Consider the following 24,422-nt stretch of genomic DNA (forward strand, 5'->3'; position numbering starts at 1 on the left):
AACATTGAAGATCGTAAAAGTTGCTTTATTTCACAATTTTTTCAGTGGACTTAATATAGTGATAAAATAATAGAAAGGTTGAAAGTTATTCAAACAATAAATACATATTATGACAATGAATTTTGCAAATTTAATTGACAAAACAATAAAAGTTGAACATTTTCTTTATATAAAATGCAGCATTGTAGAATCAGATCTTGCTGAAAAGCACAAACTGATAAAAAGCAAGTTTCTTTGCTTGGAAGTTTCCCCGTCTTGAGTTTTAAGTTCACAATCTTCTTTTGCCAACCTTGGTACACAGTGTATTGGCTGATTGGTTGTAGACAAGTATATATTGATTCCTGCAGGCTGCAGAGTTCTCTGACTTGGGCAGGAAATGTGTCATCTTCACACCACTTCCTTCTTTAAATTGCCTGTCCTTTTTCTCTTGTCTTGAGTGCTCTGAAGATATACCAAGAAGTGCCGAGATTAAGTCGAGTAAGAAATTATAGCAAATTCATAATTATCTGGAAAACTCTCAGCAAGGTCAAAGTTCATACCACTCTTATGCATATTGAGAGAAGTTGGCATCAAGAAACTGTTTCGTTTATCACTAGGATTTTTTATTCCCAGTTTTAGTCAAAATGGCAATCAATTCTATGCTGATTGAACTAATAGAAATACGTTTATTAAAGGTTGGAAATTCCACTTCGTGTTTAGCATTTAACAGTAAAACATGCTAATTATAACAGAGTGCCAGGGATGCACAATTTTGCTTCGTTATCATGGTTAGAAGCATATAATTCATTATATCCAACAATAAGTTTACAATATATCTTTATGTTATTGGGAATGAAAATCATTTTGCTTATATAAGAATCAATACGTTATAAGCATGTTCACAATAAGCATGTTTTACTGTATGTGAAGACCAGAATTGAAATAACTTTTCTTACTACAGACTTTTTCATTGTTTTACTTGAAAGATAGATATAGCACTTTGCTCTCCTATTCACAGCTTTAGCTTTGGCTATTCTGAGAGAACAAGCATTTATTTAGTTCAAAAAGACAGATGCTGAGTGAAAATCGGTGTAAGAATTGCCAGAAGCTGTTTGGATGAAGAGATACTTGTCTGTTTTCATTGAAATTTTGGACAGTATTTGAAAACATGAATTGTGTCTATCCTATATCTCCTTTAATCACACATAGAAAATGGATGAAGTTGGTTTATGTCATGAAACACCCTTTACAGACTTATTTTTTCAACATCAATTCCTGCATTAATATGTTATATAAGAAAATGTAATTACACGTGGATATTTCAATGCTATAAAGAAAGGAAATTAAACAGGAAGATCGTGGAGAAAAAATTAACTACAACTCGGGTGAGAGTGGAATATTGGCCTCTGTGCACTGTTTGAAGACCCTTAGAATTATTCTGTAAGGTAACCAGTGTGAATATGAACATCATGTTTTTTTTTTTCTTTTTTAGGTGACTCATAGCTGAAGGATATCATCTACTTTTTAACTTCTTCTCCAGTATACAGAGCAAAATGTGGCTTAGATAGAGGAAGAAGGCAGGGACATTAAAGAATCTTTGTAAGTATTTTTTGCTTTTTCATGGACTCAGCTGTAGAGTATTGTGCTACTAGTACCATATATATATATACACCCTACTGAGCACCCATAGTTGCTACATGACCTCTTTTAATCAGCTAAGATTAAGAGCTTTTCTTCTTCAAATACTTCTTACCTCATTGTTTAATTAATTGAACAAATAAGATCACTATGCATTGACAGTATTTTATAAATTTATTTTCTTGGAATTCACATCTTATTTAAGTATAGTTTTTACATTTTAAAGTTATACATTTTTGTAACAAGTTTTGTAACAAAAGCAGTGGGTGCACACACCCTTTTTTTAAGTGCCCGAGGTACCAAATGGGATGAATATAGTATTTTGTTCGTTGTTTGTTTGTTTGCTTTTTGTTTGTTTGGTTTTTTTGTGTAAAAAGGGATTCACACAGTCTAGAGATGCCAATTGTTGCCATTGGACAGTTAGTTAAAGAATTAGATTTGAGTTGCATAACATCAAGAGTTTGCACTAAGAACCTTATAATTTATACATACATGTTAACCTATTGTGATGAAAAAGAGGGAGATTCAGACCTCAAAAGCGGTAGCATTGCGCGCGTGTTGTTTAACGCTTGGGTTATCGATATCTTTCATGTAATATACATGTATATTATAAGCCTTAAATGAAATCAGGTACCTACACTAATCAATCTTAAATATCAACAGCAAGGAAGAAGACAGAAACACCTTAAGTTTGACATAAATTGTACAAATTCAAATATTTTTCATGCTCATCATTTTGCTTGGATTGGCTGCTTTACTTAGCCTTTTGAAGAGTGATCTTTGCTGAAATAGCCTAGAAGCAATAATTCTGAATGTTCATTCAGTTTTTAAACAAAACAAATGATGGCATGGTTTAATCTAGATCTAAAACAAGTTCGTATCTTTCGTTATATAAATCAGATTTCCTGCGATGATCGAAAATGAAAGTAGAGATGTGCCACATGGCTTGGTCAATCGAGTGATTTCTAATGACTTTATTGATAAAGTTGTGAGCTTCTGTGCTTTTAAAGACGATGTCAAATGTTTTCATCTAATTCTTAAAAGCTATATCTCCTTTTTCATGGCAGGGATGTTGATTAATTTATCGTAACCAATGTAATCACTGGTAGTCTTATGATGTTGTCGTTGTCAAATCCGTGCTTGAAATCTATGTACAAAAAAAGCGTTTGTATGATTCCGAGTCAAATCACGCGATATCTAGCGAGATTTTATGAGAGTGGCTTCAAAAATGGATACCCAAGCGAACCAAAAATACTTTAGACGCAGCTTTTGTAGAAAAGCGGTAGATTTCTGAATTAAATCGGTAGGCGGGAGATGGAGTGAAAAAGCGGTAGACTCCCGCCTAAATCGGGAGAGTTAACATGTATGATTTATATGCCAATATTTTGTCATTTGAATGACATTTTATACAAATCCACTGACAACTGGTCGTAACTGGGTTTCTTAATGTGCATATGTTAATTTCGTTTTTATATAGATGATTACCAGTTTATTTTAACCCAAAATTTATTTTAATATAACACGAGGGATATTAATAGCATTAATTAAAATTTAATGCATGTAACATTTTGCATTAATTCTGATTGTTTTAAACTAGTTAAATTATCTATAGAGGTAAAATAAAAGTAAAAAATTCAGAAGAAAAAGTTGAAAAAAATGTCCATAACAGATAAATTGCAATTCTGAAGGTGAATAAATAAGAGTATGAATTTCTAGTGGAAAATTGAAATAAACAGAATGTTTCTTTTTGGTCAAGACACTGTAAGTAGAATGTTCTTGGAAAGTTACTGGTTATTAGACAGTGAAATGTAGTCAGTCTAATAAATGTTAGGGAGTCCAAATGTAAGGAATAATGATCTCTAAATAAGACCCTGTGATAAGTATGGATGCTAAAGAGCAATTATCATGTCCGCCAGTTTCTCCCTACATCAATACTTTTATGTAATAATGCAAAAACGTGAGGACTATATTCGTGGTGGTCACTTGGTTTCATGTCAGGTCTTAAAGAGATCAATCAATAAAAATGTCAGGGATAATATTTTCTTCAAAAGTTAATTATCAATATTTGCCACACAGGAAGAGAAAAGTTCAAGGAAGTTGCCCCAACAATTTAAGGTCACTTAAAGGTCAAAAACGTTGATGTTAACATACACAAGGGCACATATGATTTTGTCAGTTTTCTTGCCTGATATAGTTCTTACTGATGATATATAGACCAAAATTGTACAGATGATAGTAAAATATTAAATAATTGCTTTCATTTTATGTAGCAAATTTTTTTTTTAAAATGTAGGCAATTATCAATCTTGGATAAAAGCAATATGTTTGTCACTTGTATGTCCATTGTGACATTGCTAGTGTATCAGGAAATTTAAATTACAGTCCCAATACAACTTTAGCATGATAAGAAAGTTTATTATATTAGATCATTTTGCCGATATCTTGTATTTAATGTGAAGGTCACTGTGTGTGATTGACCTAAAGCTGTGGATGACCTTTAACCTCATTCTGATTCCATACAAATCAGATCCATCCCTATGATCTTGTGGATCTTTGCCCATCTCTAAGTCAATCTTCTTTTAATCTCACAGTAGCCCACCTAATTTGCCTTTCCAGAGAAGATGAAAAAGACCCGCAGTCCTCCATATTTAGTATATATCATTCTCTTGCAATGGAGTGGGCGACTTATTTGGTCACAGTCGAGCAGTCAATCAAATTGTAGAGTAGATGTAAAGCTTAACTGTCAGTGACAGTGTAATCAAATTAAAAACTTGGCTTTGTGCGGACTTGTCTGGTCCTGATCGGGTAATTATCACATGCAAAGTGTAGTGGCAAGCCATTGACGTAATATAGTGCAAGTTCCCTGTGTTCCAGCAGAAATCAATAACATGTTATGTAAAGGGTTCCAATCGTAATAGCTACAGTAGAGTACATAGGGCTAGCTGTAACAAGCCACACCTTTAACCCCCTTGCTCCGTGCCAGCTCATTAGTATGATCCCATGCGATTTTCCACCCTGGGTATAATTATAAACAATTACAGATTTGTCAGGATTAAGACTATAGTACTATATTAAGGCTGTAGTGCCATGTACGATTGAAAGTACTATAAAAAGCAGTTGTTTGTTTTAAACCTATTATGTTGACATCCTATTACTATGGTTACCTATGGATGTAAGGGAAAATGAATGTATACCAATTACATTCAATTGTTTTTCTCGCTACAGATTGGCGAGGCTCTGTTGTGCTGATGGCGATTGCTTTCTAGCACCAAATCAGTTATCTCGTATTTTTAGCTCACCTCAACGAAGTTGGGGGAGCTTATGTAATACCCTCGGCGTCGGCGTCGGTGTCGGTGTCGGCGTCCCAGGTTAAGTTTTTTGGAGCAGTTTTCTTTTTAAGTACTTCTATGTCCTATATTGATTAGACTTGCATGGAAGATGCATCTAGTGTGTTTCATTGTACCAGTCAAAGTTTCAGATGCTGCAATTTCGGCAGAGGAATGACCAGGTTAATGTTTTTGGAGCAGGTTAACATTTTTGGTGCACTTTTTGGTGTAGGTCTCATTTCCAAGGAATTATAAGCCCTATGTTGACCAAACTTGCATGGATGATACATCTGAGGATGCACACTACCGGGCTTGCTTCGGATGCTGAATCTGACCTACATTATCCGGTTGAGTGAACAGGTTAAATTTTTGGTGAAGGTCTCATTTCCAAGTAACTATGAGCACTATAATGACCAAACTTGCATGGATGATACATCTAAGGATGCATACTACCAGACTTGCTTCGGATGCTGAATCTGACCTACATTTTCTGGTTGAGTGAACAGGTTAAAGTTTTTGGTGCAGGTTTCATTTCCAAGTAACTATAAGCCCTATGTTGACCAAACTTGCATGGATGATACATCTAAGGATGCATACTACCAGGCTTGCTTCGGATGCTGAATCTGACCTACATTTTCTGGTTGAGTGAACAGGTTAAAGTTTTTGGTGCAGGTTTCATTTCCAAGTAACTATAAGCCCTATATTGACCAAACTTGCATGGATGATACATCTAAGGATGCATACTACCAGGCTTGCTTCGGATGCTGAATCTGACCTACGTTTTCCGGTTGAGTAAACAGGTTAAAGTTTTTGGTGCAGGTCTCATTTCTAATATACTATGAGCCCTATAATAACTTAACTTGCATGGATGATACGTCTAAGGATGCATACTACCAGGCTTGCTTTAGATGCTGAATCTGACCTACATTTTCTGGTTGAGTGAACATGTTAAAGTTTTTGGTGCAGGTTTCATTTCCAAGTAACTATAAGCCCTATGTTGACCAAACTTGCATAGATGATACGTCTAAGGATGCATACTACCAGGCTTGCTTCGGATGCTGAATCTGACCTACGTTTTCCGGTTGAGTAAACAGGTTAAAGTTTTTGGTGCAGGTCTCATTTCTAATATACTATGAGCCCTATAATGACTTAACTTGCATGGATGATACGTCTAAGGATGCATACTACCAGGCTTGCTTTAGATGCTGAATCTGACCTACATTTTCTGGTTGAGTGAACATGTTAAAGTTTTTGGTGCAGGTTTCATTTCCAAGTAACTATAAGCCCTATGTTGACCAAACTTGCATAGATGATACGTCTAAGGATGCATACTACCAGGCTTGCTTCGGATGCTGAATCTGACCTACGTTTTCCGGTTGAGTAAACAGGTTAAAGTTTTTGGTGCAGGTCTCATTTCTAATATACTATGAGCCCTATAATGACTTAACTTGCATGGATGATATGTCTAAGGATGCATACTACCAGGCTTGCTTCAGATGCTGAATCTGACCTACATTTTCTGGTTGAGTAAACAGGTTAAAGTTTTTGGTGCATTATTCATTTCCAAGTAACTATGAGTTCTTTAATGACCAAACTTGCATGGATGATATATCTTAGGATGCACACTAATGGACTTGCTTCGGATGCTGAATTCAACATACATTTTTCAGATAATGGACCAGGTAAAAGTTATGGTTGCAGGTCTATTACCAAAAAGCTATAAGGCTTATATATAACATTGTATAAACCAAACTTGCACAAATGATGCATCAAGGGATGAAAACTCTCAAATTTGCTTCAGATGCTGGATTTTAATTACGTTTTCATGAAGAACTAGTTTGAATTTTTTATATAGGTCTATTTCAAAGTATCAGACCAAAATTGCATGAATATTTTCATTTTTGGAATGTACACTTTTTGTTGGTTAATTGTGTGACTTTGCCTTATTTAAAGACAACATTCGTTGAGGTGAGCTCTGTAATCTCTGATTACCTATGTTTAAAAATTCAAATGAAGTGTAGGCATCAGAATTGTCAATTTTCGCTTACGATAATTATTCAGTTATACCAGTTATGAATTGATTATCAATGTGTAATTTTATCTTAGATAAGATTGAAATGACGTTTAAAGCAATTTTTCAAGGTAGCCAACTTTTTATGCACTATATCATAGCTGATAGCTTTCATCTTCATATCTTGGGACTTCACTTTATTTTCCGATAGAAAGTTTATGTATTATGTTTTTAAAATCCATAAAAGCATGTTTCAGTACAGATTGGCTTGAGGAATAGCAAACCTTAATCCACAGTGGCACAACAACAAGCTGGTTTGAATACTTTTGTTGCAGACATTGTGAACTACTAGTATTGCAATGAAAAGGCAAAAACATGCTATCGGTTCTTTTTTTCGTATGCTTTTGGTGATTTCCTTTTTTATTCAAAAAAATTCTTTTCATTGTTTTAACAGAAGATTAAGGAACATCATGTTCTGCAGATCTTTATCCTCTAAGACTGCTTACTTGGTTGGGTGTGGCCAATTTATTGATGAGAAATAATTACTGCTCGGATAAGTCCTGCATAACAAGCCTATAAAAAGAGATCAAACATAGTTCTCTAATTACTATTTGAATCTTACTGTACAAAGTCCTTATATGTTATATCATAAAAGTCCAGATTTAGCTCGGGTAGCTAAATGTCGGTGATCTGTTGACGTTTAACCTTCACACTTTTTTTTCTCGGATCTCCACATTTGAGGTACGAGTAAATCAGCCTATACCTGTGGATACGGGGATCCGTTTTCACTGTTATTAATTTTTTTCCCACTTTCATGTCTTTACCATATAATGCCAAAAAAACGATAAGGATCTCACACACAAAGCATATTGTTTGAACGAAAAAACCTCGGGAGAAAAGTAGCCGAAACCAATATTATATTGACGTCAGAACCAAGCTGCTGGAGCGAATTAAAGCCATAGAGGGCTCAAGTGATTTATAATTCACAATACAGTAAGACACAAAGAACAATGTCCACTCTTGTTAAAAATACAAGATGCCCTGGTGAACTGCGACCAGATGATGGGCTATGTCGGTATATATACCGAGACTTAATGGCTGCTAGTGTAATCTGCATCAATTTTACTCAAACTTAAAATATATTTACAACTTTACAATCCTTTACAAAAAACTAAGAACAAATAGGTTTTCTATATTTAGGCTTTATTCCAAAGTAGGCTTTATTCCAATGTGTGATATTTTTTTAGTGCTATATTTTACTTTTTCACCAACATGTACCTTTTTTTGCTGCATTTATTATTGATTCATGGAAATAAATCTGTCAGAGTACTCAGGGTCAGTTCAAAATGTTTATGTCTTTCACATTAAACCAAAAAAAAATTATTTACTCAAAAATTCTTTCAACATGATAAAATGGATTTCAAGGAAGAATTCATTACATTATTGCAATGTGGTACTACGAATTTTAATCCCAGCGATATCACGGACACTGGAAAGGAAGTAACTATAGGAAGTGAGGGGTCTCTTGCATGTAAAATGTTGGCAGCAGAGCTCATATTTCCCCTTCTGTAAATTTCCCTGCCAGTTTGGTCTGTGGAGATCACATATTTGTCTGCATCCCTCTACATGCTGTTATAGCTAGTTCCACAAAAGAAAATTTTTTCCCCCAGCTGAAAGTAAGTCAAATGATAATTTTTTTAATTTTATTACGATAATTTAGATTGTTTCAAAATTATCATATAAAAATAGATATTAAATAAATGCTAGAAATAATTTGTTTCTCTAATTTGAACTTTAGATATATGCATTGACTTATATGGTATTAATAAAACTCAAACATGTTTAAATTCCATCAATAAGCAAAACCAAATTCCAGTATAATAATGAAGATGGTATGTGTTACTATACAATGCTGGACTGCCAATCATAAGCTTGCAGATGTTTTCTTGATTTCATTTACTTCTTATCCTATTAACACTTCATTGTTTATACAAGAAACTCATAACAAGAATTTGTTGAAGGGAAACCTTTCAGAAAAATTTTAACTCTTGGAGGTTTGATTATAGTGACCAACAGGAAGTTTTTCTAAACATCCAGCAGACAGACTCACCCACCGTTTACAAAACATATTGTGACTATTAGAGTGCAAGTTTAATTTCCTTACATTTTACTGGAAAAGGGTATTGACTTACTCATATATTGTAGAAATTTTTAATATTTTGAAAGAAGTTTTTTTTGTGGTTAAATTTGACCTCGATAACCTGAATCAGATTTCTCAAATTTTTTCTTTGTCTAATTGGGTCTGAAATACCCAAAATTAAGTTTGACTTATAATACACAAAAAGTGAGTTTTTTTCTGGAAAGGCAGAATCAACACAGGGAATATTGATTTTGCAAAATGCAAGAGTTATAGCTTGAAAATTTTGTATCCATTAACTATAAAGTATGATAAATCTCAAGAAAATTGAAAGTAATTTTGAACATTTTAAACTCTTGAAAAAAATTTCAGAGCAAATCAGCTTGACAATCAGTTAGTTTATTTGCTCAATTTTACCATACAACATGGTACATGGGGAAAATAAAGTGTAAATCATATCTTTTTAAAATTGTCAGAGGTATATATAACATATATATACATCATATTTAAGAACTGCATGTAGAAAGGATAGATGTATAGTAATGACAGTATATATAGTTCAGTGTAAAGAAAAAAACACCAGGAGGACAACTAAGGGAGACAGACAGTCTCAAAGGTTTTTCCACAAAATTTTGATAAATCCAAAGATTCACAAGAGTAGTGTAATTATCATACTTATAATTATCAAAGGGGATTAATTATTTTATAAGCTATTACATTTGCCACATGGTTAAGAATTGATATCTAATAAAGATAGTGAATCATATTGGATGAAAACCTGTTTTAACATTTTTGTTTCTTTTATTCAGTGATGTGTTGCATGTCTATGACATTTAAGAGGCTAATTAATATGTTTCTGAACATTAAATATTGAAAATATAATCTTGGGTGAATTGTCTTTACGAGTTTCCATTAATTCCACATGGAGAAATACAGGTTGAATTATTTATTATCGAAAAAAGACAATAACGACTTCTGTAGGTTACACAACCTCATCCAATAGACAAGATATTGTCATTAAAAAAGTTGAGGAATTATTAGAGGAAGAATAAAATTTGCAGATGTTAAAAATATATTTCCTCCAAATTATATGTACCATCTGCCCTTACTGTCGCTGAGGATTAAACATTGAAAAAGACAAAAAGTGACTTGTGATCTTGCAGCTTGGCAGTAACAGTGTGTTAATTCATTCTGACCTGCTAGTATTGGCTTGACGTCAGTTGTTCAGCAAGTATTGAATTCCTCATGATATTACATACTCGCTTGTAGAAGTGAAGGGAAACAAGAGTCTCAGCTCTAAGGATTATAATTTTATATTCTGTTCTAGATAAATCGGAAGACGGCTCCATATGTCGATTTGATTTTGAAAAGTGGATATTTATAGACTTCCCAAAGTGCAAAAGTCTTTAAAAGGTAAGATTTAATTGACCGCAGCTATAATCATTGACCCAACTATCGGTGTGTAATAGTTTTTTTAAAATCTTGTTGACTTCCGATGATCCTAACAATAAAGTATTCAGTTAACACGTAAACTGCAGTATGAAAGGTCTATTGATAAAAGGTAAATTTACTCTAGTTCAAGCCTAATTCTCGTGTCATTGGTAATGTTTTGGATAGAAAAAAACAGAACTGCTGTAGACTTTCAGTTTGATCAATAATTTCCACAAGTCAAAGGTTTTACCTTAACACATATGCATCACCATTCAGTTGTGATGCTGGGTAATTATTTGGTAAACAATTTTCAATTTGATTCAAATGATTTCTTTACAAAATCTAGGATAAAGAAAACAGTTCTGATTTTATCACTTCTCTTTAAAATGAATATAAAGCCTTTTCCTGTATTAGTTTTCTTAAGGAAACCAGTACTTGTGCACCACTCTTTCTTTAAACAAGCTATTGCAAAATATGGTTTAATGGCTTTTGTAGATTGAGATTTTTAAACTAGCCCTGATTATGTGAGGACAATGTTTTCTTGACAAGGTTGTTGACTTAGTCTTTGAGTTCGAACTTTTAGGAGGTTCATAAACCAGTTCTACACCCTGGTATTCCAAGGACTAGATACTCCCCCTCTCTTCACAAAACACTGGACACCTTGACTAATGTTGGATGTATTTAGGTTCAATTGTACTTTATAGTTAAATTCAAAGGGTTAGTGGGTTGCCATTAGAAATACTGATTTTATTTTTAATTTCCCTCTTGCTGTACAGTTTTGAATCATCTGAGAAATTGATTTATAATAATAAAATGAATAAATTATAAATAGGAAGATTTTAACTTTTACTGTATTAATCTTGTCTACAGGAAGCTAATACTAGAGATTATTTTAAAACAATGAACAATAAGCTTGTGAATGAAATGAACTCACTAACTACTTATCCACAAGTTTATGTAACTTACACCTGCACTGATCAATCACTTCACTACAAACTTTGTAACACTTACAACTAGAAAGATGAGGGTTGGTCTACTTACTATACCCACAAGCTTTGTTGCAACAGAACCTAACCACAAGCTTTATCAGTACCTTCCAGTAAGCTGGTGGCACAATCAGTATCTTACCACAAACTTGTGTTATTGTTAGAACCCTGCAACCACGAGTTATGATCATCCACAAGCTCGCATTGTTACTATTCCTTACCACAAGTTGTGTTGATACTTATGAAACCTCAAGCTTGCATCATTATCAGTTCCTACTACAAGTTTGTGACATATTATCAGTACCTAACCACAAGCTATTTTTCATGATCAGTGGCTAACCACAAGCTTGTGTCATGGTCAGTGGGTTTACCACAAGCTTGTTTCATGATCATTTCCTTACTACAAGCTTGTGTCATTATTAATACTTATCTACAATCTTCTGTCATGATCAGTGTGTTTACCACAAGCTTGTGTCATGGTCAGTGGCTAACCACAAGCTTGTGTCATGATCAGTTGCTAACCACAGGCTTTTGTCATTGTTAATACTTATCTACAATCTTCTGTCATGATCAGTGGGTTTAACACAATCTTATGTCATAATCAGTGGCTAACTACAAGCATGTATCATTACCAGTTCCTGACCACAACACATTGTCCTTATTTATGCTAATTATGAGTACCTATAACCACAAGCTTGTATTCTTATTATCATACCAAACTACAAGCTTGTTTTTTATTATCATACCAAGCTACAAGCTTGTTTTCTTATTAGCACCAAAGCACAGGCTTGTTTCATTATCAGTACTTCCACAAAAGCTTGTCTCATTAAATACGTGACCATATTGGTGCTTTACCACAAGTTTTTATCCTTCATCAAATGCCTAACCACAAGCCAGTATCACTTTCAGTTTACCTTACCACAAGCTTGTGTTGGAAAGATACTGGGGTGAGTGATCATCTAATCATAAGCATTTCATGTCAGTAACTTAGCTCAGACAAGTTAATCTCAAGTTAGTGCCCATATTAAACCAACTGGCAGATGCCACCATTCTTGCTATAGTCTGATTTGTGGAAGTTACGGTAACCACTTAATCAGAATTACTAGAATCAGTCTGTAAAAGGTTTAAACAGATTTGTGGGAGGCTATGCTTAATAGAAAAGTAAAATAGGTGATATTCCCAATTGCTCTCAGAGATAATATAATTAGCAGTATAGGCAGCCATTTGAATTATTGATGTGAAAAAAGCTATCACTGTTATTGTCTTCAGTGGTTGAAAGGAAATTTTGTTGGCAAGAATTTACTTTACAGATCAATTTTCTAAATGGGTGGGTATATGTCACACGGTAATTAAAAAAATTACTTTTGGTTCGAATTCTACACTAGTCTAGGGGTATATTTTGTGTTGCACTCCATTTCTTTGAGCTAGATATCAAAGTGTTGGTGTCCTTAGAGTTACCAAAAATTCAGAACGTAAGGTGGAAGATTGTGAAATTTTAAAGAATTTTTACACATCAAAGAAAAAGAGCAATTTAAAGTAGGTTCTGTTTTCCGAGATGATTTTAGAAGAGCCAGAGAATATGACAAAGTGGGTGTCAATAAAATGAATATTTGATGTGCTAAGGGTTTGCGATTTTCTATTTGGTGTCAAATTCTGGCAAGGTGGAAAATGAAGTGCGTAGACAAATGATAGAAATGAGTGTTATTTCAAAGAAGAATTAGGTTTATTGGGAAGTATGGCCATTTTTAATATGTTCTGCTTCATTTTGGTTTAATGAGAACTTTTTGATGAATGTTTTGGGAGATATTCAGTATTTTGTATGATGACTGAAATATAATTGTTTTTCTTTATTTTGTCAAGCAGTAAAACGAGCAATATCAATTTAAAGCTACTTTCCACTATAAAAATGGTAATGCAATTTCTCTGACAAGTTGGAAAACCTCAGTGGCATTTTAATTTAATTGCACCTCAATCGAACAAAATGATAACGTAGGTGTACCATTAAAAATTCATTCCCTCAAGTTTTCAATTACTGCTCAAATATTGATAATCACCAAACACTTCTCTTTTTTTTCATGCAGTGTCAAACTTTGAATACTGCAGAGAGAGAGGAAAAGAGTCCTTTTAACCTGAGCTACTGTAGTGTATTAATGATTATAGCCATACCAAGGCTTTTAGCTCACCTATCACTTTGTTTATCATGTATTGATTGACTTGTCTATTTGGCATTAACTTTTCACATATTTGGCTTTTCCCAGAATGCTGCATGCGATGTCACCAAGTCTGACACTAGTGTTTCTATAGTGACTTTGGCTAAGCACGTTACCTTTTTAGCTCACCTGAGCCAAAGGGTAGGGTGGGACCACAATAGATAATCTTAAGTTAAACATCAGGGAAAAAAATTCTCAATCAACAAACTTATAATGTCAAATTTTTATGAAAACATCCTGGGGTAGTGTAGATTCAACTTATTTTTCACAGATCAAAATCCATTTGGGTAGGGTGGGGCCATGGTGGGTTATCAGTGTTTTACAAAGTGACTATGCAGGTACAGGAAAAATCAGTAAACTTATTATAAGTTATACTGATATGGAAGTATCCTAATGTCCAGAAGGTTCAAGTTGTCAAATCAAGACACAATATGGGATAGAGTTAGCTAGGTCACACTATTAGATCTGCCGATGGAAAACAAAAGGTCAAAGTTACTGGAGTAAGCATGGTAGTTCATGGGCTTCTTGATTCTTTTTTATATCTTCCTGGAAAACTGTGTTATTTTCATATCTTTCTGAGTGGCAAAAGAATAGAAAGGGTGTACTTTTTTCTTGCCATTTCAAAGTGTCTGCTCAGGAACCTGATTGATGTGGCTATTTTCACTTCATTGGTATCAGTGGGTATGGACAATTTTATATAACAAGGGATGTGGATGGGGGCTCATAACAAAGGTCCAGGAAACACACAATATTATTTTGACAAACCTAAAATAACTGTTTTCATAGGATCAACAGTATGAAATAGACTATCGTTTATGTACATGTATTTGATATGTAACCTTGCTGTTAAAGAGAGCTATTGTGTTTATTTTATTCTCACATAAGGTTGTTGAAGTGTGAGGTGGCTCAGGTGAGCGTTTTAGCTGGGTGGCCTCTTGTTCTGTACTTTATGCTCTAGTGCCCACCACTCAATTCATGTTTCCTATAGTATAGCCTTCTATGTACAAATCTTCATACACTACACAGTTTTTGTGCTTGTAATTTTGAAGGGGAGTTGTTTAAAAAATTGTTTTCTTCAAAATATTATGTTTTTTAATGGGAATTACCAAATTCATTTGCTTTTAAAAGGTAAGTCCATGCAATAACATATTTCATATTTACTTAAACATTCTTCATATATATAGCAGTAAGTATATTTGCCTATAAAATCTCAAGTATTTATACAGTCTACAAGATTGAATTATGATAATTGTTGTAAAAGCCTGATGACTTTCAGCTAGAGGTTGTGTAAACCAGGCTAAGGTAGGAGAATTTGTGTGTCACTACACAGGTAGTTTGTGTTTTCCCATTGATCAGTCATTTCCATTCCATGTAGAATAGCTCAGTTTCTTCGTAAATGGCTCTGGGGGGAGTCACGAATCTGCTGTCAAATCTGATGCTGTTACGCTATCAAACAAGGTGGTGTTGCCTTCCCTAAACAGTGTTCAAACAATCAGTCATTAACAGCAAGCAGTTGCATATTAATTAAAAAAACGAGATTGATGATTTCTCAATTATACTTGTCTCCTACATGTAGCTGTGGGTAACTTTTTTTGAGTTTTTGTTTGTGATTTCCGGGGGTATTAAGTTTGTTCGACTCGTAAGTTTCATGATTTCCGAGGTCACTCATCGCTGAGATTTGAACAAAGTCCACATTAAATCATGTCAGTGATCAACTATGCTTCATTTCATTTGTCAAGGTATTCATATATTATGGAAATGAGCGGTAAATCATGCTACCTTTAAAAGCTAAATTTAATTACATTTCATCAAGGAAATAATTTTGCGAGTCCTTTTAATACTTGCTTGAGGGCTTTTGAACAAGTCGTCTGTCTTTTCACTTCATTTATATCAGGCCTAATTTGTTGATGTCACCTTCATTATCCTGAGTCAAAGTAAAAAAGGGTCTTTTATTTTTCATTCCGTAATCCGGAAAAGAAGGACGCTAACAGAAGACATTATGATTGCTACACTAGGTCAGTTCTCTTACGAAAAAAAAAAATTAACGGATATTAATAGTGTCATTACTGCACAAATTAACCACAGAATTTTGCATAATGCCTATTTATGACTTTACTACACATTTTTAATATTTGGAGGAAAAAAAAAACGATTTTTTTACGTTGCACATTCCACATTACATCTATAAGTATCCCAGTAAGTGGATGTTTTTTTTATATTAATTTAGATGAAATTTTATCTAGAAATCAGCAGAATAATTTACTGAAAAGTGAAAAAACAGGTTTAGGGTTACTAAGTTATTTAGGAGTCAATAACATGTTTGGTAGGAAGTCTTTCATACCAGAATTTACCACTCTTTGATATGCATTTTTTATGTGCCGCTGGTCATTTATATGGGTCTTTTTGTCAACTAAACAGTGCTACCGTCCTTGCCAACAGTGATGTAATGTGCAGTAGGGTCTTTTTTGTTCTGACATGCTGCAATAACTAAGCCATATTTAAGATCGTTTTATGGAAATTGATTATTTGCCATGCATATTTAAGTGCCAAATCAATTTGTGGCTATCAATTTATATAAAAATTCATGTGACGCATATAGATAAAGCATAAATCAATAGCCTATAAGCAGTCTCTTGAGCTGAGCTTGGTTCGGCCGTAGAATGCTAAAGAATAAAGACCAATTCAGATTTAACTCAGATCTTTCAATTTTCTTTTTAGCTTCTCAGGTAAAAAATTAAGCTTTGAATCCTAGTATTCAATAATTGTTGATGATTTCACATATTATTTGATTTTTTACACACCTGCCATGGAATGGACTGGGGCATATAGTATTACCTCTGTCATTCAGTCTTTGTCATTACATTCAAGATTTCTGGACTTTTTTATTTAACTGTGCTTCAGATAAAGAGCCGATTTGGGATTATCCTCATTATATTGCGGGATGTAAAAAATTAGGTTCAAATTTTTTAATAATTGACCCATTTTTCATGAAAGTTATTGTCTTTGACTTTACAATTTCATTTTTTTCTGTTTTATGAATTTTCTCGCACTTTGCTTGTAGATAATAAGCTGATGTTTGATATGTGCCTTCATGCTGATGACTTACAGATCAAGTTCGAATTTCACTTTTATTAACCTTTTTTTTTTCAAAAGTTATCACCATTAAACTTTGAAGATTTCTTATTCCTCACTGTTTTGGACTCATTTTTTACTGTACTTTGTAGATATTGAGTTGATTTTTGTGAACATGTTTTTTTTTTTTTTATATTGATGCCTTGACCCATCTTCCAAAAGTTATTTCCTTTCGATTTTTAAATTCAGCAGTTTTTTTTTTTTAAAGTTTTTCCTGAAATGTGGTAATTGATTACCAATATCATGTAACTAGAATATTTTCTTGTATTGATGACATTCAAGAGGAAAGAAAAACAGAAATATGAATTCTAGATATTTTGGGCTCATTTCCATCCTTTAGAAAGTGCATATCTCTATACAGATTTTCATAGATTAAGGGGGGAAATGCTTTTCAGCTTTGGCATTTGTTTCACACTGACACATCTATTTCTTTCTTTTTCCCCCACAAAAATATCTTATTTATATCGGAATACACATATTTCACCCCTTTCTTGGGAAGGGGGGGGGGAACAAGTAAAATGAAAAATATTGATTTGAATTAAAAGAATGTTAATACAGGTACAGGTAATAACATTATATGTAAGGAACATTTTGAAATGTGGGCCTTGGTCCAAAAACTTCGAGGAAATTGTGGCAGGCTGGTAATAAATGAATATGACAACAGGTGGTTTTATTATGCGTCCGGTATAGGGGGCACTAATTAATTAATCCAGACGAATTAGGAAATTAAACCTATTAAGGACCTTGCATGCATAGAATGTTTTGTTCAAAGTACATTCACTGTGACTGAACAGCATTAAACCTGTATAGTAAATATTTCTTTTTAAAAAAAATGGCAGTGTATAGTATTCTACTATTTTTGTGTTGATTTTTATTTTTTTTTTGAAGTCAACAGTTTAAGTGGAATCTATACAAGGTAGGAAGTGGTGCTAAAAATATGACTTTATCTTCCTTGTTTTGAATGTGTGTGTGAAGACAAAACACAAGTGTACTTATGTTCACCTCTCTTAGAGTGTGTGTGTGTTCATTACACAAAATAATCATCTCAACGTTTTTAGCTCTACTGGTCAGAGACCAGAAGAGCTTATGTGTGTGTCCGTCGTCCGTCCGTCTGTCTGTAAACAATTTTTCAAAATGCTACTCCACCAACAGTTTTGGTCTGATTTCAATATAACTTGGCACACAAGTAGACTACACTAAGATACATAAAATAGTGCATTGGTATTTGATTTTGATGAACGGTGTTGCCATGGTTACTAAAAATAGAATTTTCTTTTAAGTTTCTTTAAAACCCTACTCCTCCTACAGTTTTGGTCTGATTTCAATATTACTTGGCACACAAGTAGACTACACTAAGATACATAAAATAGTGCATTGGTATTTGATTTTGATGAACGGTGTTGCCATGGTTACTAAAAATAGAATTTTCTTTTAAGTTTCTTTAAAACCCTACTCCTCCTACAGTTTTGGTCTGATTTCAATATAACTTGGCACACAAGTAGACTACACTAAGATACATAAAATAGTGCATCAGTTTTTGATTTCAATGAATGGTGTTGCCATGGTTACTAAAAATACAATTTTTTTTTTTAATTTCTTTAAAACGCTACTCCTCCCACAGTTTTGGTCTGATTTCAATATTACTTGACACACAAGTAGACTACACTAAGATACATAAAATAGTGCATCAGTTTTTGATTTTGGTGAACAGTGTTGCCATGGTTACTAAAAATAGAATTTTCTGTGAAATTCCTTTAATATGCTACTCCTTCTACAGTTTTGGTCTGATTTCAATATTACATAATACACAAGTAGACTACACTAAGATACATAAAACAGTGCATTTGTTTTTAATTTTGATCAACGGTGTTGCCATGGTTACTAAAAATAGAATTTCCTTTGAAATTTCTTTAAAACGCTACTCCTCCCACAGTTTTGATTTGATTTCAATGTTACTTGGCACACAAGTAGACTACACTAAGATACATAAAATAGTGCATTGGATTTTAATTTCGATGAACGATGTTACCATGGTTACTCAAAATAGAATTTTCATAGAAATTCCTATAAAACGCTAGTCATCCTACAGTTTTGGTCTGATGGCAATGGCTTATTTTCTCATCCTTTGTTATAAGTACAAACCAGTAGAGCTACAGTCTCGACAGAGACTTCTGGTTTTGAATTAATTTCCTTTGAAACACTGTGCGTTGAACATTTTTTTATGCAAATTGAATTAAGGTCCCAAAAAATGTCTTGCACGAAAAATGGTTTGCTTGTACTTTTGTTTTTAATGAAGGAATAAACATCAAGTTCTAATTATTGAAATTTATTTTTATTAGCTATTTTGATCATTCAAGTTTGTTTATGTCTAGGGGGGAAAAAGCAATTAATACCTACGCGAACAGAATCTGTGATGCAGTATGGAGATGAAGCTAGCTGCCTTTTTTTCAGTGCACAACTCAAGCTCTGAAAAAAAAATCAATCACAAAAAATAAGCTTACATTTGATACACATTTTTTTATTTTGGAAATATTCTGATGTATCACTAAAATCTTTGTTGCTTAAGAAGATGGTGCATTGTGAGAAGAAAAAATTTACCACATGGTGGCAAGCAATAAGAGTAGAAAAGAAGGCAGAGAGTTGCCATGACGTCAAGCTCGCATTTCATTAGGGAAGTCTGTACATATGTGATATCATAGATTTCAACAGCACACTGCTTTTACCTGGCGATTTTCAGCATTTTTTCTCAAGCTTCTTTGTTGTCTTTATATATGTTTATTGGATATTAGGAGATAATGGAATTTATTTACACACCAGAAGCTGTTATATAGAGATGCAGGCCTTACGTAATTAGAGTGTTTATAAATGTAAGTTTTGTTTGGATTTTTTGGTTCATCTATCATTTTAAGGGGGCAGGGGTATTTTATGTATTTTTTTTATCTGAGAGAGAGTACTTTTAGGATTTTGAATTCCTATTCTGTACATATACATTTTTATGCATTTCAGAGTACAATTTTCGTGTACATGTATTGAAATTAAGAGGTTTTTTTTATCAACAACGTTAAGTATAGTATATATGCGAACAGCAGTTGAATAGAATAGATCTTCCTTTTGTTCATTTTGGGGGAGCATTTAATATGTTTAGGATTACTCTAAATGCAAAATTCCAATGAATTCATTTTATCCATTTTTTTTTTTAAACCAGTATAGACTAAAAATATTTGAGTTAGGTATGTTTATTAAGAGGATTTATCTAAATGCATCATTTGCTTCCTACAAGCTAATTGATACAAGATTTAATCATTAGAAATGCTTATGAATCGTGATAGCTATTTAGTGGAGAGACGATCATGTCTGATATATATGTATGTATGTGTGTATTGGGGTGCCGTCAGATCTAACCACTGCTTAGAAACACGAATGACTCATCCCTCCCTGGAAATATGGGGTCGAGGCCATTAACGATAAGGTGGATGGGGGGGCCTAAATTTTTTGTTTTAATGGGATAACTCAATTAATAGGGAGATAAAAATTAAGTAGAATTTGGCTTGTACGGTTTTCAAATTAGTTTGCTGCCTTAGAATTGATGCTTTGAAGGTCTGTTTCATTAAAATATAATTCTGGCCTATTATGATATTGACATATGCAAGTGGCATCATTAGAAAAACAATAAGATTTGCTAATGAAAATTTATTGATTAATTAAGGAAATTAATCATATATGAGGTGATTTAAGCATTAGAACAAAATTGTTTTCTTTTTAATAAAATGATAATGATTTTAACCACTGATTTTCATGAATTTATACACATATTAATAATAATCACGGGCATTGGTATATTAAGTGAAATACATGTACTAGGTAGGCTTAGGCATAGAATATCAATTGAAATCATCAGTGTCCTGTTTTGATGTGAAAATATATATTTGCACCACATTAACTACTTTTTGATGATACTATTTAAGCATAGAGTGCTTGCTAAACTTTGTGATAGCATTTCCCCTTTAGATCATTGGGTTTATCTGGTTCCAGGTGCAGGAGTACTTTGTCCTATTGTTTCCAATTCACACACTTGCCGTTATGATTATTATGAGTAGGTAATGCAGTAATTAATATGTTCTTTGGATTTTCAGTAATCTACTTTTTATGTCAGAAAACTCTGTTGCAAACACACCCATTGTCCAATGACGAATGCTTTCATAGAACTCTGAACTGTACAGCAGGTCAAAATGAAGAGAATTTGTGCCAATGTTGGATGGGTAATTTTTTTGACCTCATAATTCTGGAGTTAGTGCTTATGAATGGTGGTTTTGAATACAAAAATAATTTGAGAGAAAGAAATTGATAACTCAACAATTATTATCTAGCAACTGGGGGGGGGGGGGGATAAATTGAAGCTTCCCATTGTCCGTAAAACAATTCATACATTTTAATGATCTTGAGGTGTCCTTTTTGAAGTTCCTCACCCATAGAAATCATTGTAGACTACTAAATATGCATCATATAAATTCAATATTTTAGAAGAGCCTGGTTTTTATTCAATATTTTAAAAAGTTCAGTTTAATTGGAAATTTGCCTAGCATTTCTGGATAGATTTCAACCAAACTTCGTACAGCAGGATGATTTTAGACATGGTATTCTATAATTGCGCCAGAATTCGGTTGGTGCTTTTACACTGAGAAGCTGACGCGGAAATTATGCAGCCGACATTCCTTGAAAAAAGTCGCAAATGTCGATGCAACTATGAAGTGGATTGTCACCAGGAAAATAAGACATTGATGTACCAGTGATGACAAGGCGCTGAGCATCCGGAGCTCAACGAGAGTGACCTTGTTTTCTCGTACACGGAAATTTAACTTCATAGTCAAATTCACTTCCTATACTGTCACTCAAGTTTTGAGTATGAGCTATGTATTTGAGCCTAAGCTTTTAAGAGGGTCAGTAGTGATCGCTGAGTCAAAAGGATCCAGTCATTTAGGTAATAATTAACTGCATGTTATTTCACTTTTGTAACCTGTTTGTCATGAGTTATACAATGTATGGGGTTTTGTAAATTTCACGTAGACGTTATGGACGGATGAATCATTTCAGACTAATTGTTGTCAAGACATTGTTTACAACAGAAATTTTCCACAAAACAATGTCTACAGTACATCCTGTAGATGTAACTGTTCTGACATCATTTAGGTGATAAATGTGTTTACCTTTTAACCCTTTACCTAAAAATTTAGAGAAGAATTTGTGAACAATATGATTTTTTTATCTCATTAATCGTTAACTTGCATAATCGCGACAAATAAATTGATTTTTTGCCATATTCTCTAAGTCAAAAAATTGGTAGTTATAAAACACTTGGATGTATGAAGAATTTGTTTGTAATAAATTGAAAGCTTGGCAAATAAATATCCTTACCTGACTTTACGGCATCTATCTTGTCCACATGTTTTATGTAATACTTAATGAAATCCAGCAAAATTGTAAAGAAATCACTGCCTTCATGAGAAAAAACTCCCTTACTCCATGAAAGTGAAAAAAACTGCTGGGAGAAAATGACTTTGTGTATGGCTTTATAGACAGCATTGCTTTAATTTTAGATTGTAAATACTGTCTGTATTTATCCTTGCTCTGGCTATTTTCGTAAGAAGAATTTGTAGTAGGACAAAAAGATATTTTCGTCGTAGTAGCGTAATATTTTTAGCTCTGACAGTGGGCAAATTTAGATAAGTTGTATTCTAAAACTGGATAGCTAAATCTGGCAGCCTTACAATTGTGTAATATTCTGGTGGGTCGCTATAGTGTTCCACAGCTCCGTTATTTTTATAACCATCATCAATATATCAAACGTGATATCATTGAGCTCCAATATGGTTTATGAAGTGCAAGTTAAATAAATACCTGATTGTGTCAAGGAACATTGACAGAGAAAGGGAGGAATTGATCTTTATTAAAAGTCTGCAACTGTGTACATAATGGGAAAAAAACAAAATCTTAGTTGTCTGGTCGCTCGGTACTGGCATTAGATAAGCTAATTTTGTATGCAGTATATTATTCTTATAGCTGTCAGATATGTCATTTCAGGCATCACAAATTCCTGAATAGCGCTTTAAACAAGGCAGAAAAACAACTTCTAAAGAATCCTGTTTTTGCGGATCTGCAGTTGGCGTTGTGTCATGACACAGAGTTTGCAGCATTAGGCCTCTCTACAATACATCATTTGGGTGGTGAATTTTAATGAAAGTATCCATGAATATTTACTGAATTGAAAATTCTAAATTATTCTGTGGTACCTGTAGGATGGGAAAAAGTTTGTATAATGTTTTTACTGGCTGTTATCACCACTGGAATTTTTTCCACATAAACCAGTAACTTGCAATGTCAAATTTTGATGCAACTTGGCTGCATAAAGAACCGCTTGAACCTGCGACCCTTAAACAAGCTGTCTTTAAACCTTAACACACTATCTATGATTCCAAACGTAGACTTGGTTAACTTAAATTCAATCAATACTTCAGTTCTTAAAAATCTCAGGTTTTTGACATAGACCTTGGTGACAGATCCCTTTAAGATCTAAATCTGATTCAACTTGCGAATATTCCCAATAGATACAGTACCTCTTGACACTTTAAGCAGGAAAATATGATTTGGAGGATCAAGTCCTTGTTGAAGGGACATGACCTGAACATTGGCTTACAAATGTCGCCCCATCACGAGTATTACCCTCTGGGGTGCACTCCATATGTCAGACATGTTTTAAAACTGGTTATGTCATTCCATATTTCAGAGTAAACACATTTATTATTAAATATTTATTTTCAATGCAGTTTGAAAAAAGTCCAATAGTTTATCAGTGCAAAAGAGAGAAATTTTTACTTCTCATATAAATATATTTAATGGGACTGAAGGTCAAAGGATGAGTAAAAATGTGAATCAGGGACTATATATACATGTACATGTAAATCCAAAATATTGCTGATTTGTCTTGCATGGTCAATGAACTTCAGTGCTATATAGATTTAGAACCTGTAATCTTGCTGTGCTAGGATTGGTCCCTCAGTACAGGAAATTCATTTTGATAACAGGTGGCTTCAAATCTTCAGGTTCAATAATAGTACAAAACAGTGGGGCTTCTCTCTGGCCACAAGTTGAAGGTCACTCTTGTTGAATTTGGAGCGTAGAAAAATTTTTAAAATCCTCTTTTCCTGATTTTATATAACTCTGATAATAATCCCTTAATCCGAAGAGGACCTCTTTTAAGACACTAATGATAAAGTATATTTATTTCCTGTAATTTTTTAAATAGTTTAGAAAGGGGAATGTTAATTTCCTGTGATTTAAGGAGGGATAGCTTAGTTTTAAGTGCATATATGCACTTATTTTGACCTTTAATTTTTCTTCTTCTTTTTTAGTTAACCAAACTCATAAATATAGATATTGCTGTAGTTTGTAATCCCTTTTTTATGAGAACAATTTCTATTTTTACTCTGGAATTAATTCAATAAATTATTTTGGATGGAAATATGAACATGCACTTTTGGGCTAAATACTTGTGTGTATTTAATTCATATAATGATA

General features: G+C 33.4%; 1 protein-coding gene and 1 long non-coding RNA gene across 5 annotated transcripts in view; one reads left to right on the forward strand and one right to left on the reverse strand.

The window, feature by feature from the left end:
* Positions 1–24,422, forward strand: part of LOC134256529 (myocyte-specific enhancer factor 2C-like) — a 47,783-nt gene that overhangs the window by 7,029 nt on the left and 16,332 nt on the right. Inside the window, exons 2-3 of one of the 4 annotated variants that reach the window (XM_062739198.1) lie at positions 1,472–1,578; positions 10,419–10,504. The gene's annotated coding sequence lies outside the window, so the exon portion shown is untranslated. Of the gene's footprint in view, positions 1–1,471; positions 1,579–10,418; positions 10,505–19,552; positions 19,718–21,678; positions 21,829–24,422 lie in introns of those variants that run through there. The other 3 variants (XM_062739199.1, XM_062739201.1, XM_062739200.1) reach the window with 3 other exon arrangements.
* On the reverse strand, positions 11–23,615 carry LOC134256532 (uncharacterized). The gene is made up of 3 exons (XR_009989738.1): positions 22,263–23,615; positions 19,248–19,316; positions 11–441 (listed from the first exon to the last, which is right to left on the reverse strand). It is a non-coding gene; the product is annotated as an uncharacterized LOC134256532 (long non-coding RNA).

Source organism: Saccostrea cucullata, unplaced genomic scaffold (genome assembly GCF_032062105.1).
Source record: "Saccostrea cucullata isolate Sc308-1 unplaced genomic scaffold, CSIRO_AGI_Scuc_v1 ctg90, whole genome shotgun sequence".
NCBI lineage: Eukaryota > Metazoa > Mollusca > Bivalvia > Ostreida > Ostreidae > Saccostrea > Saccostrea cuccullata.